The following is a 15,872-nucleotide window of genomic DNA, read 5'->3' on the forward strand; positions in this document are numbered from 1 at the left end:
TGATCAACAAACAACTTCCAGCCACTAAAACTTAAGGGGGATTCAGGGTCGTTTCTTCTTCCTCGAGCGTGCTCTGCTCTGCTTTCAGCCTGCGGATGATGAGCGCGCTGCTGACAAAGATGACGCATCGGGGAAAGGAGATTTTAGTAACTGGAGCGGAGGAGAAGAGGCAGCAAGTGGTGAGAGGGGGAGGAAAAGGAGCCTATATAAAGCAGCAAAATTCAGAAACAGTCAATGCTTTCTCAGAAAAGAGAAATGTAAGGAGGAGAGAGCAAAGTTGGGGGAATTTGGAACTGCCAGTTACATTATAAAAGCAAACTCAGACCCAGCCACACCCTGCAACAACACTCATCCCATAGATCAAACTCAAAACCAAGGTACACCCATCCCACCACCTTTCCCAAAAGTACAAGGGAGTTTTTAGGCCCCAATCCCACATCAGCACAAAACGTGGGAGTCCAGTGGCCTCCTGAGCTTTGAAATAGAAGAAAGGCATTTGCAGAATTACTGCACCAAGACTGAAGCTTTACTGGGCAGAGGCACCGGGATCAATAAAGCAAGGTAATGCACCAGGCATCCCCAGAAAAGCAACAAGCCCCACTACAGCTTCTGCTTTTCACACTGCACCAAATCAACTAAAGCATCACCAGATCTTCCAGCACAGCCTCCAGAAATGCGGAATTAGGGAAAGACTGAACTGTGGGAGCTGAGAGACCCAGGAGCCCACCTGGCTGTACGTCTCATGCTGTAAGAAGCCACGCTGCTCTGTGGGTCTCAAGACTCCTGTATCACTCAGTCAAGGAGCTGGAAGTTCCCACCAGTGGGTACTGAGAGATAATAAATGAAAAAACAACTGCTGCACCGTGCTCAACCTTGTGTATGAAACAGCATACATAATTAGAGCTGTCTGTATATGCAAAGGCTCAAAATTAAAAGTCAGCAACTTCTACTGTTACTTCTTGATTTTGGCAGGTCTCACTTTTCCCACTTGGCATCCTTACGATGTCTTTGGTAAAGACCAAGATAATAGCCTTTATCATTGAGCAATTGTGGTTTTTGTAAACAAGCATGTCTGTACATCAGATAAATAATCTCGTGCCTGCTGTGCTTTTAATCTCTCTGTGACTGTGCAAAGAATCTACCGAAATCCTGTACGTCCCTCAACCCCTGCACTTTGACCTGCATCCCACCCACCCACAGAGCCTGCTACGCTTTGGCGCATCGTTCCCGCCAGTGGCTTCTTTTCTCATCCATTCACACAGTGTGCTTCCAAGGCTGGGTTTCATTGGCACAGATCCCCAATGTGCCTTCCCGAGCACATACAGTACTACTAGGGAAGCCATCATGACAGATAATAGCACCCTTCTGCCAAGTACAGATCATCTTTAACTTACTTTTTCTTGAACTCCAAGTTTTTTTCTGCAATTTTTGAAATATAACTGACCACAGGTTCTCAAGGTCTGCCTTTAAGGGGTGCAGAAGTAGGAGGAATCTCTCCTTGATCGAGGTGCTGACATACATACCTCTGTTTAAGTGCAGAAGTCCAATTTAATCCAATTTGACTATTTATGCTAAACTCAAGGAACTGATGACCTGGTTAGTCCCTGGACTGAAATCCAGGACCACACAATTGGAAAACCTGCATATTCCCCTGTTGACCAAGCCACAGAACTCTCTTGGCCAGTGTTAGCCATGGGCAGCACCAATCACTACTGGCTGTCCAGGTCAGGGGAGAGCTCTGCCCTGTCCTGCCATGGCATGACGACCAACTCACAGCAGCAGGGGCCCTGGCAGCCATCAAACATATAAGGACTGCTCGACAGGCTCCTCCATTCATAGTCTACTTTTTTACCTGCCCCAAAGTCAACTCTGCATTAGCTTTCTGTTTTCATCATCAGCATTTCGCAGTAAGTACTCCCAGAAGCTATGCTACCCATCCCAAACGTCAGTGCCACTCAGATTTCCCCAGTCTAGGCACAACTGACTTTGCACGTAAATTCCTGAGAATCCCTTTCGCTGGAGCAGTTCAGTACAAATAGTAATCAGCACTCTACAACTTTTTTTAAAAAAAAGCTACTTTAAACAGTTAATTAACTGAAAAGACTCACAGTCCAAATCCCCTCCTCCCAGGCTCCCCATCCACCCCCCTGCACACACCACCACAGACGTGCTGCTCACTCGCAAATTCCGAGCCATCAACTTCTACAGGAATGTGACTTGAACCAAAGTGTTGCCTGCGTAAGAAATGCAGAGCATTAAAAAATATGTGATTGCAAATGCCAGTAATCAGCTAATTCCCATTTCACACAGAATAACTGGGAAAAAGAGGCATGGCCTTTACATGGCCCCGCTGTGGATGGCAGCAAAGATTTACTAGCAAAGATTTACTAGTGAAGTCTCCTACTTCTAAAATTTTATTACTATTACATAATACGCTATCATGCATTTACTAGCACACTGTGAAGTGCTGCCATAAATATTTAAACTGCAGTGACAAAGTGAGTGAGTTGTCAGTTGCTTCTGTGTTTCTGGGGTTTGCTACTTGCTCTCTTGGGCCCATGGTGAAGAAAGTATTGCTGTGCAAAAAATAAAAGCACTATGCGTGAACCAGACTGGACACACATACCTGACTTCTAGTAAAGCAAAAGGGACTTAACTTTGTTATTAAAAGGTCTTTCTAAACTGGGGCCTCTTACGGTCATTCTCAGCAAGCTCAGCTTCATCAAGACAACTCCCTCCCCGAACACTTGCCTGACCGCATTAGTTATTACATTTGATAGCTTTATAGTATTATTTGAAGCATGCTATTTACCCAGTTACACAAGACCCGGCAGCTTAGAGCCCGCTCTCTGCCTGGGCTGCAAATCTCTGCAACTACCTCCAAAATAGCCCAGATTTTGTGACCCATTAAGCTTAATCATAAACCCTTGGATTTATGTTCCGGGCTAGTGAGCAATGGCAGATCAATGATTTATCTGTGGGCCAAGGGAGATTGTTATTACTACAGTCTTACTTTTCTCATCATTTGCTGTGATGATTGCAATGCTTTGCTGTGTCATCATGGCAATTTTTAGTGTTATTTACATCAAAATCAATACTACACTTGGTCCCTTCACAGTGCTGGCACTGGTATTTCCTCTCCCAGCAGGATGGGAACACTGCCGGAGTGGTTTTCCATCCTGTGCCCAGCCTGAGCAGCAGATCCTGCTACAGACATGCTAACTCCAGATCTTCTTGACAGTATGGAAGGCAATGGTTTTCAACCTGCAAATACAGTTGGAGGTGGGGGAATGGCCTGGGAAGGAACCCTGCTCTGCTTTGCACCAGTTTTGTGCAATTGTGGTGCTTTACATGCAATGCCCACAGCACCTGGACTGGAGTTAAATCCTGTTTCATGGTTCTTTAAATCCAGAACTATGAAAAAAGCAGCCGGTACTGCGGAGAGACACTACTCAGCATGGCCCAGTACCTGTTTTTATTATAAATCTCACTGTTTTAACAGTTCTGAAAATCCTGTGCATCTGGAATCAGGGGATTGTAAGAAATGCTCCAATTCACTCTCCAAACTTACTTTAAAAGGAAATAAAGAGAAAATTAAGTGACCTGTATTATAGGCAAAAGTCTTGAGAAATGGCCCATAAGGACCACAAATGTTCACGTAACTCAGTTTCACACTTGCCTGGCTTTAACACACTCATCATAAAGCCAGACTCTGCACATTTTAGAGCCTGACCTAAGGCTGGTTACGGGCTTCAGCAAGGGCAGGCAGGAACACCACGGAGCGGCAGAGCGAGAGACTGGGAAAGTGTTAAACACTACCATGATATTACAGCTAATCGCACCTTAAAGTTACCTTCTTCAAAGATTATTACATCTCTTTGACTATGCTGTACAGGTGTAACAATACTACTTAAGTAATACAGAAAAAGGATGGCAAAAGTAAACATTAAAGGGCAAATTTTCAGTAGCTCAAATTTACAGAGTGAAGCAGGTATCTAATATAATAGAGGGAACTTGTCAGGAGAATGGTGCATTATCCAACCTTTGTCTTGACTGACAGCTTGACAGTCTTTCACCCATTTAAAAAAAAGCCCTTAAAAAGCATTACTTAGCAATTATCATCAATTTTCCCATTAAGTCCATAAAAAAAAAGCTGCAGTTTAATTACTAGCTAAATCAGGACAGTTGACTATTTTTCTTTCTTACACAAGAGGTGGAAACCAAAAAGAAATAGCAAGATGCTGTTACATCAGTGAAAGATACCAAAGAGCAAAGTAAACAGGAAGAGACACTGTCTTGGAATCAAAATGGCAAAAGCAATGGAATGAGAACACCCAGAAGCCCTTTAACCCTCAGTTAAAGGTCCCTCACAAGTAGCAACATCAGGCTGTTGCACAAAAAAAATGCAGCAACAAAATACTGTGGGGACCAAGCCCTACCAGATGCTGAGGCAAAAGTCAAAACACTTGTTTAAGCAGAAGTTTTATTATAAGTGTGAGCAACAGAGGGACTGGGTTTCTCATGTTAGACAGAGTCCCAGGCGTCTGTTGCACTGGTCATGTCCAAATTCAGACAGGATTGCCCAAGCAGCAGCCCTGGCTTTAACTTGAGCTCATTATAGCAAACCTTTCTCTCAGAAGGAAGCAGCCCTGCTGGCTGGTGGCATAGTCCATCCTCCTCTCCCCCAAAAGAGGGGAAAAATCCATTTATCTTTAGTCTGTTAAGCGATTGTAAGTCACCGTTCAGCTGGCAAAGCTCTGAATCAGTGTTTAAATTATTTACCTCAAGCCTTGTATTTCTCAAATACTTGAAAAAGCCCTACTGCCCCTCCCCGTGAATCCTGACAGAGCCAAGAGCTGGTCCTCAAAGAGGCTGTGTAGAGAAAGCACAGATGTGGGATAGATGTGGCATTTTTGGTAATTTTGGTATTTTATCTCCAATACAATGAAAAAGGAGGGACACTCCTGTGTCCACAATAAAAGCCTTGCCTCCGTAAAGCATTTCTCTTGCTTCCCAGGACAAGGACTTGACTCTCACCTTATTCAAGTGAAGGTTTCTTCTGTCTCACCCATAGGAATAAATTCTCCATGGCATCCCAGAAACGTGGTCTTGCACGTGTTTCCCCTGAGCAGTCTTTAGGGTACATATTATGCCATCTGCTTTAAGCTGAGCCCTGTCATCAATACCCAATTTTGGCACGAGAGCTACTGGCAATAACTACTTTTATTCATTGCCAAGCCCTCCCTGACTTGCAGTGGGACTGGGCTCTTTCCACTGAGCCACACAAGTGTGGTTACAGACATCCACACACAGAATTTTTCTAATTTGTTTGCTTTTCTACTTCTCATCCTTCATTTACTGTCCTAAAAATGTCAGAACAGACAGCAAGAACTTAAAAGGCAATCACCACCTGCAACCATCATAGCAACATTAAACTATTTTGGCAGCCAGGCCTCTCTCAACACATGCTTATGGGGCCTATATCTTTCATGCTGGGAAGATGGAATATATTCCCTGGCTTTAGACTGCATCACTTCAAGCTCCTGCATAAAACATGGGAACACCCAGAGATTTCCTAGAGCAGCTGATGGCTTCGATTGCAGCCATCACCTTGCCACTGGACCACTTTCCAGTAACACACTAAACTTTATGTTCCCAGCATAAAATCCCCGCAACATTGCTTCCCCAAACCTTGCTGGCACACCCTATGGTGCAGATGATGCCTCCCTACCAGCCACCCCACTAACAGCACCACGCTCCACAAGCAACTCTTCCGTTAACACTTCAGTCTCAGCTGCAGCTCACCCTTTGATTATTCTTTCCCTGTGACACAAAGCAAATACAAAGAAGTTTTACTATTTGGAAAAGGAGTTCAGCACGAGCAACAGAGACACAACGTAATGTAGATTATTCTTTCCTGCATGCTTCAAAATCTGGGATAGAGGCACAGCTCAGGGCACATTTACTTTGTGCTCATATTGCTCTCAGAAAAACTTTACCTCTTCAGCCTAGAAAATCACCCCTTTCTACAAAATACAAAACCAAATATCCTCCAAAGCCTAGGAGAAATGCAGCAAATGCGTTGCCTTTGGTGTCTTCACGTTCAAGGCAGAGACAAGTTTAAGAGATTTAAACCCAGGTTTCTGTTGCAAAGGCACAATTTGCTTAAACATTTTTTTTCCCCAACTATTCTGACATCTTTCTTACATTTCATGAAGAGTTCAGTAGGAATCCTTTTGAACCGTACCTCATTTCTACGTCCTTCAGTTGTATCTTAAGAGTTCTTCTGTGATTAGTGTGTAGAAGATTAATGAAAAATCTTCTAAATGTATTTATTTATGTGGCCCAAACAGCTCAATGAGGCATTAAACGTTGTTTTCATAATCCTGTAAAGCACCAAAAGCCTCCTGGGACACATCAAGCCTCTTCAGCTCAGGACCAGATAGTTCTGTACCTTCAGGGAGAAAAAATAAAACTAAACACCTGAAAGTGCTTTTCAGAAGCAATTATCATAATCCCTCCTGTTACCCAGAGGGAAGCAGTGGCACACAGCGGTTAAATAACTTCTTGGAGATGGCTCAGTGAGCAGCAGAGCCCGGATTAGAGCCACTGTGCCGCCTGATTTCCAGCCCCATGTTCAGACCAGTGCCTTAAATAGCTGCAGTGCAAGTAACGAGCTGTGCCCTCTATGCATGTGTCTAACTTGGGAAATGGGAAAGCTGGAGTTTAACTTAACGATACAAAAGTTTCTACTGAGAAACCCAGAAAAGAAATCTTACATTTTAACAATTATCACCTAAAGAACCTTTCTGAAGGCAGAGGGGAAAGCTGCTGCGCAGACGTTAACTGCCAGCAGTTCGGGAAGAGTGAATTATTCACACACAGCAGAGCACGTTGCAATAAAAGGTTTAGAGGGGCTATCACCAGGATCCTCCTTGTGGCATTTATTCGTTCCGGTTTTTGTGTGCTGGCATTTCTTTGGTTCTCTCCTTTGTCACCAGGGCTCTCTCCATGCTTCCCTTTCTGGAGTACCGTAACTGCTAGGAAAATGACTAAACTTTTGCTAAGGGAGGGACTTAAGTGATATTGCACATTTTTATTTATATTGTTATTTTGAATTACTATGTATTTCTATGGTCAGATCTGACACATGTGGGTTTCCTCCACCAGAGGTGACTGTATGTCTACTTCCACTATTCCCTTACCTACAGCTGCAGCATCTCTCCACTTTCTCAGCTGCCTCCAGCAGGGACCAAAAATATAAAACACAGAAAAAAATAAAATCTCTATTGCTATTTTTTGCATCCAAGTTCTTTGCCTTAAACCTATTTTTGGAATAGCATCTTTGTTTAGCAAAATCAAAACTCCCACCCCTGAGACACTGGAGCAGCATGTCCTGCTGCAGGCAGAGCTGTTCGCTAGCGGCAAACTCTTAACTGCAGAACTAGCACACAGAGCAAAGCCAGGATAGCCCAGAAGAAAAATGATGGGAGCTGGGATTTCACTTTTGCTCTCCATCACGGCGTGCCCCAGAGCAAGTCAAGCCACTCCTCTCCCACACACTTTAGCCAGCTTCGCACTGGCACACGGCATATGCACAAACAGGATGGATGCACCTTTCGCCATAAGCTCCCTAAGGTGAAAACACATCTTACTACATGTCCTTACAGCCTCCAGCCCTACTAGAACCCAAATTTTGGTGGTTTGTAAGATAAAAGTATTAATTGGTATATACAGCTCATGTTTTAATAACAGCTGTGCTTAGGGGATAAGAAAGGTCAGAAATAGGAAACAGCAGCCCAGCCTGTAAAAGAAGAAACGCTAAACTTGATGTACACATTTTTGTTTTGCTGGTTTGGTTTTAAAAGATACTCAAGCTGTCTGCTCTGAAATGTAATTATATCTTTGTACTTCCACCAGATGCACCTTCCAAAAGTGATAGCACTCATACACAGCCCAGAAAAAAAAAAAAAGTTGGAAAAGATGCAAAATAGCTGACTTCATATGTCGTGGCTGGCTCTGCACGACACAACAGCAGCACGCACTTCTCATGTCACTTGCACTCACAGGCACTACTCGGAAAGGGATAATCCTAGAACCTTTAAGGCACAAAACTTGGCTCAAAGCCGACATTTTGTGCCAGGACTGCAAGACGGCTGCTTCTAAGAGGCATGGCTAAACCACACAAAAGCCAACTGCCGCGACAGGTCTTAGCCAGAAAGCCCCAGCCAGAGCCCTGCCTTCGAGTTGTTTCTCTCCAGGGTAGAAGGGGAAAAAAAAAAGGGGAAAAGGGGAAGGAGGGAAAAGGGGAAAAGGGAAGGAGGGAAAAGGGGAAAAGGGAAGGAGGGAAAAGGGGAAAAGGGAAGGAGGGAAAAGGGGAAAAGGGAAGGAGGGAAAAGGGGAAAAGGGAAGGAGGGAAAAGGGGGAAAAGGGAAGGAGGGAAAAGGGGAAAAGGGAAGGAGGGAAAAGGGGAAAAGGGAAGGAGGGAAAAGGGGAAAAGGGAAGGAGGGAAAAGGGGGAAAAGGGAAGGAGGGAAAAGGGGAAAGGGGAAGGAGGGGAAAAGGGGGAAAAGGGAAGGAGGGAAAAGGGGAAAAGGGAAGGAGGGAAAAGGGGAAAAGGGAAGGAGGGAAAAGGGGAAAAGGGAAGGAGGGAAAAGGGGAAAAGGGAAGGAGGGAAAAGGGGAAAAGGGAAGGAGGGAAAAGGGGGAAAAGGGAAGGAGGGAAAAGGGGAAAAGGGAAGGAGGGAAAAGGGGGAAAAAGGGGAAAGGGAAGGAGGGAAAAGGGGAAAAAGGGGAAAAGGGAAGGAGGGAAAAGGGGAAAAAAGGGGAAAAGGGAAGGAGGGAAAAGGGGAAAAAGGGGAAAAGGGAAGGAGGGAAAAGGGGAAAAAAGGGGAAAAGGGAAGGAGGGAAAAAGGGGAAAAAGGGGAAAAGGGAAGGAGGGAAAAGGGGAAAAAGGGGAAAAGGGAAGGAGGGAAAAGGGGAAAAAGGGGGAAAAGGGAAGGAGGGAAAAGGGGGAAAAAGGGGAAAAGGGAAGGAGGGAAAAGGGGAAAAAGGGGAAAAGGGAAGGAGGGAAAAGGGGAAAAAGGGGAAAAGGGAAGGAGGGAAAAGGGGGAAAAAGGGGAAAAGGGAAGGAGGGGAAAAGGGGAAAAAGGGGAAAAGGGAAGGAGGGAAAAGGGGAAAAAGGGGAAAAGGGAAGGAGGGAAAAGGGGAAAAAGGGGAAAAGGGAAGGAGGGAAAAGGGGGAAAAAGGGGAAAAGGGAAGGAGGGAAAAGGGGAAAAAGGAAGGAGGGAAAGGGGAAAAAGGAAGGAGGGAAAAGGGGAAAAAGGAAGGAGGGAAAAGGGGAAAAAGGAAGGAGGGAAAAGGGGAAAAAGGAAGGAGGGAAAAGGGGAAAAAGGAAGGAGGGAAAAGGGGAAAAAGGAAGGAGGGAAAAGGGGAAAAAGGAAGGAGGGAAAAGGGGAAAAAGGAAGGAGGGAAAAGGGGAAAAAGGAAGGAGGGAAAAGGGGAAAAAGGAAGGAGGGAAAAGGGGAAAAAGGAAGGAGGGAAAAGGGGAAAAAGGAAGGAGGGAAAAGGGGAAAAAGGAAGGAGGGAAAAGGGGAAAAAAGGAAGGAGGGAAAAGGGGAAAAAGGAAGGAGGGAAAAGGGGAAAAAGGAAGGAGGGAAAAGGGGAAAAAGGAAGGAGGGAAAAGGGGAAAAAGGAAGGAGGGAAAAGGGGAAAAAGGAAGGAGGGAAAAGGGGAAAAAGGAAGGAGGGAAAAGGGGAAAAAGGAAGGAGGAAAAAGGGGGAAAAGGAAGGAGGGAAAAGGGGAAAAGGGAAGGAGGAAAAAGGGGAAAAAGGAAGGAGGAAAAAGGGGAAAAAGGAAGGAGGAAAAAGAGAAAAAAGGAAGGAGGAAAAAGGGGAAAAAGGAAGGAGGAAAAAGAGAAAAAAGGAAGGAGGAAAAAGAGAAAAAAGGAAGGAGGAAAAAGAGAAAAAAGGAAGGAGGAAAAAGAGAAAAAAGGAAGGAGGAAAAAGAGAAAAAAGGAGAAAAAAGAAAAAAGGAGGAAAAAGAAAAAAGGAGGAAAAAAGAAGAAAAAAAAAGAAGAAAAAAAGAAAAAAGGCTAAACATTTATTTTGATAGAAAATATTTTGTTTTCTTGGTTGTGGGGACAGCCCTCCAAAGGCAATACCGAGCCCTGCTGGGCTTGGTGACAGACAGGCTGGAACACCAGCACTTAGAGCAAGTGCCCAGTGAGTCCCTGTGGCCTAAGTGATTAAAGGCTTAATTGGAGTTACCTGAACATTAAATATCATTAGAGTGCAGTGAAGTTTGCTCTAAGGGGGGTTGGTTACCTTTTAAATGGCCTCATAACTAACTGGGTTTTGTGCACAGTCATTAATATTTTTGAAACATTCCAGTTTTCAGCTTTCTTCCTTTGATAATGAAGCCAACGCAGTTGTGCTGCGCATCAGGCAGCACTCTGACACACCTCATCGCCAGCCAAAGCTGAATTTAATGGGGGGAAGTCTTAAAAATATCAAGCTTTGTGTCTAGAAAGAAGGAAGATACCCTATGAAGTTCCTACTGAGAGAGAGACAAACCCTTGTCAGACACCCGAGAAGCTACAAAGGAGGACACCGTAAGAACTGAGGCTCTATTGGTTGTGTCACCCATTTTCTGAGCAAATAGTTGTATAAAACACCATTCATGCTTCAAATTGCTATTGGGAGCAGTAAGATCATATGGAAATGTTTAATAGGTTAGAATTAACGGGGAAAAATAGTCGAAAGATGGTCTGAAGCATTTGCCCTCCAGGTGTGAGGGACATCAACCACATGAAGTTTCCGCCATGGTGTTTCTGGTTTTACCTGCCTGCAGTCACCGACCATCCCACCTTCATGGCAGAGGGTTCACCAAAACCTGAGGAAGCCTGGCCAAACCCGGCAGCAGACCCCACAGACCAACTCCACTCACTTCAGCGAGAAGCAAAGCAGAGACAGACCCAGAAACACCTCCAGGATGGCCAAACAGCATCACAATTCAGAGACGCGAACACCAGGAACAGGATAACCCCAAGAGGTATTTAAGCAAGAGTTTGTGGGGGGGGTTCAGCTTTATGCATATTTCAGAAACTCTTCAACTGCTGGTACCCACAAACACCTGTTAGCAGTTTCAACACATGCCAAGTGGCAGGCTTCTGTTTGTAGCTTTTGTAAAGTAAACCGGTAAAACCGGAGTGAATTTATGTATTTGAACAAGCAGATGCCAAACACTTTAGATTCTTAATTGGAGCAGCTTCAAAGGAGTAATTGGATTTAAGTGTCAAATGTGTGATCCGAAAGGAAGAGCAGAGATGCAGGCACTCTTCAGCTCTGGTTTTCTTCTTCTTTTTTCTACACCTTCCTGAAACAGCATAGTACCCCTGACAGGTCTGTGCCAGTGCCACTTCTTGGGCTTCAGCCACGTGAGCTGGCATCCTCCTTGAACTCAGCTTTAAACCCCAATTATGTGCCCCAACTGATGTCAAACAGAACAGTTTGCCTCCTGTATTTCAGTAGCAAATCTGGGGTCACAGGTGATGCCAATGAGGTAAGGCAAAACTCCTAACTGTTGTTAACTAGCACCATGGGGCATTTGTTCTGATTGACAGCAGGTGTTGACACTAACAAGCAAATTTCTTGCAAAGCATTTTACTTTCAAAATATTAGTTTTTGAGGTAGTAGTTGCCAAAATAAATTCCTTTGGCAAATAATAATTGGGACATAAAATGTTTAGCAAGAACTTTGCTTGCTACACATTTCCATTTCAGAATCAGCCACCGGGATGCTGAGATTTCACTGAAATCCACACATTCACCTACTGTGAGTATTCATGATTGATGAAGATGTCTGGGGGGGGGAGGGAAATAAAAGCCACGGGGAAGCAAATACGGGTGCCAAAGTAACAAGGGAATCGAATGAGCAATGGGATTTATTAGGTCTAGGTCTGCAGGGGGTTGCCAAGGGGATTTGCTGATGGCTTACAACAGGCTTCTCCACAACAGGACTGCCACAGTCTCCTATACATGCCATCGCTTCTCTGCGCAGACAGGACTCCTCTGAAGCCCTCTGCTAAGTACGGTTTAACAGTCACTACAGCTGAATGACACACATGCACGCAGTGACCAGTAAAGACTCACTTTCTCAGAATAAGGCTAAAAAGCTTCTGCACAAAGGGGAGGCAGGACTATGGCAGATGGGTCTAAAAATCTTCTGATGAAAATTAATCTCTACTAGAAAGTGCAGTTTCACCTGGATCAAAACCATCTGGAGAAGTGTTTTAAGTAGGAGAAAGAAGGAAGTTTAGCTTCAATACTCCCAACATAACAGCGAGTCTTCATCTCAGTTCAAATCATTGTTTTATTCAGTTTATCTCCAACTAATACATTTGATGGCACAGAAGAAAAAAATCCACACTGAACAAAGACCTTCCATCAACGTGAAACAAGCTGTAACTGAAAAACCATAAATAAATGACAGAAACAGCCAGGAAAGCAAACTGCAATGAGTAACTCCCAAGGCTTTACCCAGCCCAGCAGCAGCTCCAAAACCAGTGCCCTGCCCCACACTGCCCAGGTCCCTCATCCACACCTGCAAACAGGGAGAGCAGCTGCTCATCATGAGGTGATCAATTCGTTAGCAACTGCCAGGCAGCACAAACAGCAACACTTCGGCACGAAGAAAGGAGCTACGCAAAGGGCCATTTTGCAAACCTCAAACTGGAACAGAAAAGCTTCTAGAGCTTCTGCTTAACCTCGCTCCCGGTGGGGGGGCAGATGGCCAAGGAGCCCCACAAGCAGCACTAAACCCACCTTCAGCATCAGAAACACCATCCTGAGCAGACAGCCAGAGCAATTCCCCAGCACTTCCAGACGCATCCTCCACGCAACAAGAGGTCCATCCCCACCAGCAGCAGTGATGCTCACAGCCATCAACAGCGGCTTTTGCACAAGGCAAGGGAGCGCGGCTCCCTACTTTAGCTCTAAGCAGTGTTATTTAAAGTTTCACGGTACAATAAAAGCAATAAATTAGGAGCGATGATCCCCTAAATGCTGTCTAGGCAGCACGAACCACAGCGATCTCTCTAAACACAGGTACCAACTCTCTACATTCATTTTGCAAATGCTAAAGCATCTAAAAAAAATTGTAAAATGAAGGGAAAGGCTACCAGCAGGGTGGTCTCAGGGCTGGCCCTTCTGGAGTTTGTGGGAATTCTATTCTAAATGGCAACGACAACCTATTTGGTCTAACACGGAACGTTTGGGAAGAAAAAATATTTCCATTGTTTCTTTACATTAACAGAGGGTTGGCGTGTAACAAAGAGGAAGAAAGGCTGCCTGCACGCTGCTGGCGGGCTGGTAAGAAATCTCAGGGTCTGATCGATACCAAGAAGAAGAAAACCCTCAGCTCTGCTGTGAGGCTCGAGTGCTACCCGAGCGCGGCAGTCACTGCGCAGCTCCTTTTCTTTAGCCACGAAGATCGGAGGCTAATGAACGCCAAAAGAAGGGAGTCGACCGCAGGCATTTCTGACCCTTGAGATGTAAAAAAAAAAAAAAAAAAAAAAAAAAAGGCAGCACGAGCAGAGGTGTATAGGCACATGCATGAGCGTTGCCAGCAGCGGCTGTACAACCCGCTGGGCACCTGCTTGCTGGGCGAAGCCCTCAGAGCACACGATATTCCCTGAAAGTTGGGAGCAACTTCTCGTGGAAAAAAACCCGACAAAACATCAAAATGCCTTTAAAAAAAAAATAAAAGCCATTGTTGTAGGCACCCCCAGCAAGGTATTTAAAGGAAAGCAGCCCACGCCGCCCCCTCGGAAGACCTGCCGGCGAGGAGCCCGGGAACCGCCGGCTCCCCCGGCGCCAGCCTCCCGCAGCGGCTCTGCCCGCCCGGCACAGGTGGCGGGGGGATGCCCGGCCCCCGCCTTTGTCTCCCGGCCGCTGCCGGCCAGCTCCGGCCCCGCCGCGCCGGGCACCGGCCGCCAGCACGGGCGGGCGGCACCTGGGTCCCCGGGAGCGCCGCGCCCGCCCGCGGCCCCGCAAGGTCGAGCCTCCGCGCCGCTGCCGCGCCCCCCGCGCCCCGCTCCGCCGCCCCTACCTCGGCTGCCGCCGTCACGCCGCCCCCAGCGCCATGTTCCCGCGCCGGCTACATCCGGGCCGCGGCCCCGCTCCCCTCCGCGCCGGCCGCCCCGCACGGCCCCTCACGGCGCGGCCCGCAGGTGCCGCCGCCCGCGCGCCGAGCCAGGGCGGGGCACGGCTCCGCCCCCGCGCGGGCTGGGCCGCCAGCAGCGCCCGCCCCGCCCCGCCCCGCCCGGCGCGTGCGTGCCGCGGTAGCGCGGGCTGCGCGGGCCCGCTCCGGCGCGAGGAGCAGCAGCTGCGCCCCGGCCCTCAACGGCCGCCCCGGCGCCGCGCGCCCGCCAGCCCGCGCCGAGCCTGCACCCGCCCGCCCGCTCCTGCAGCAGCCGGTGCACCGACGCGCCAACTTGTGCGCCCGGCCGTGCGTGCGCCACCCCGCACACCCGCCCACGCGTGCACTCGCCCGTCCAGCCATGCCACAATGCGCCCCTGCGCCCACCCGCCCATGCGTGCACCAGCCCACCAACCCACCCGGCCATTCGACCACCGATGCAACTGCCTGTGCATGCACCGACCCACACACCCATGCATGCACCCACCCATGTATACACCAACCAATGCACCCACCCACCCATGCATGCCCCAACTTGCGCACCCACCCATGCATACACCAACCCATGCTCCCAGTCACCCACCCACGCACTTCCTCCTGCACTTGGACCTCACTCATTTGGACACGTATACAGACACATATATATATGTTTTATACAAACTGTGCCAACAGGCTTTGTTACCTACAAGCCCTCCCCGAGCGGTGCCCAGGCACTGGGAACAACCCGGCTAAGGCGAGCAGTGGAAGGAAGCAACCAGGGGAGTACAACAGCTGAACCCCCTATATCCCGTGTAATTCAGGTGTCTGACCGCCCGCAGTTTGTGCCTGCCTCCAAAAGCTGCTCTGAGCCTGCATTTTTACAGAACGTTCCATCAGAAAGATTAAGACTGCCTTTAATAAAGGTCCGTATTGCTCCTCCCACGTGCGAAATCAGGAGGGAGACGATGGTGTGTGCTCGTGGGTGACCATAAACCATCCCCACCAGGGAATACCGAGCACCAGCACAAAGTGCTTCTCGGAGGCACCTGCTGCAGAAGATCCCCGAGAAGAAAAAACCTAAAGGTACTTTCTAGTCTCTTTGATGCACGTTTGCATTAAAACGTGCCCCCTATGGCGGGAGCAGAGAGGATACCACGGGGGTGGCTTGAAGATAAGGGTCTGCACTGGAGCTGCGTGGGGCAGCCGTGCTGGCATGGGCAGAGGGTGGTGCAAAGGCTGCAGCTCTCCCGGTGCCCACCTGCTCACCTGAGCTCTCAGGCTTCTGCATGGACGACAACCCCTACATCAACGACAACAAAAAAAGTCCATCAGAAATGTGCCCTTCCATTGCCCAGAATGTTTGCTTCTACCTTCTTTTCTTTACTCTCCACTCAGCCACTGCTCTTCCTGCTGCTGCGAGACGGAACGATGAGTGGAGCTCCCTTTGGCCCCAGCAGCACGCGGTGCTGGGTGTTTGCCAGGACAGCAAAGCGCCTGCTCCGGCCTCAAAACCCGCACACGGTGGCAGTGGGCAGCACTGCCACGGGAAGGGGCACTCTCCTTGCTAGGAAGGAGACCGGGCATGACCAAATGCAGTCAAAAATACAGCATAAAGCTCTTCAGAAGCCCTGGAGCATAATTTTGATCCCCTAAATGTGAAATTCAGAGGCAGGCTGGTGCGGGCCACCCTGAGTGGG

The 15,872-nt window shown here is 47.6% G+C and overlaps 1 protein-coding gene across 3 annotated transcripts in view; it reads right to left on the reverse strand.

Moving 5' to 3' along the window:
* Nucleotides 1-14,251, reverse strand: part of PAK5 (p21 (RAC1) activated kinase 5) — a 98,044-nt gene extending 83,793 nt beyond the window's left edge. For all 3 annotated transcript variants that reach the window (XM_055816523.1, XM_055816522.1, XM_055816521.1), the window contains exon 1: nt 14,107-14,251. The gene's annotated coding sequence lies outside the window, so the exon portion shown is untranslated. The remainder of the gene's footprint in view (nt 1-14,106) is intronic.
* Between the last annotated feature and the right edge of the window lie 1,621 nt (nt 14,252-15,872).

The sequence above is a fragment of the Falco peregrinus genome, chromosome 11 (assembly GCF_023634155.1).
Source record: "Falco peregrinus isolate bFalPer1 chromosome 11, bFalPer1.pri, whole genome shotgun sequence".
NCBI classification, from domain to species: domain Eukaryota; kingdom Metazoa; phylum Chordata; class Aves; order Falconiformes; family Falconidae; genus Falco; species Falco peregrinus.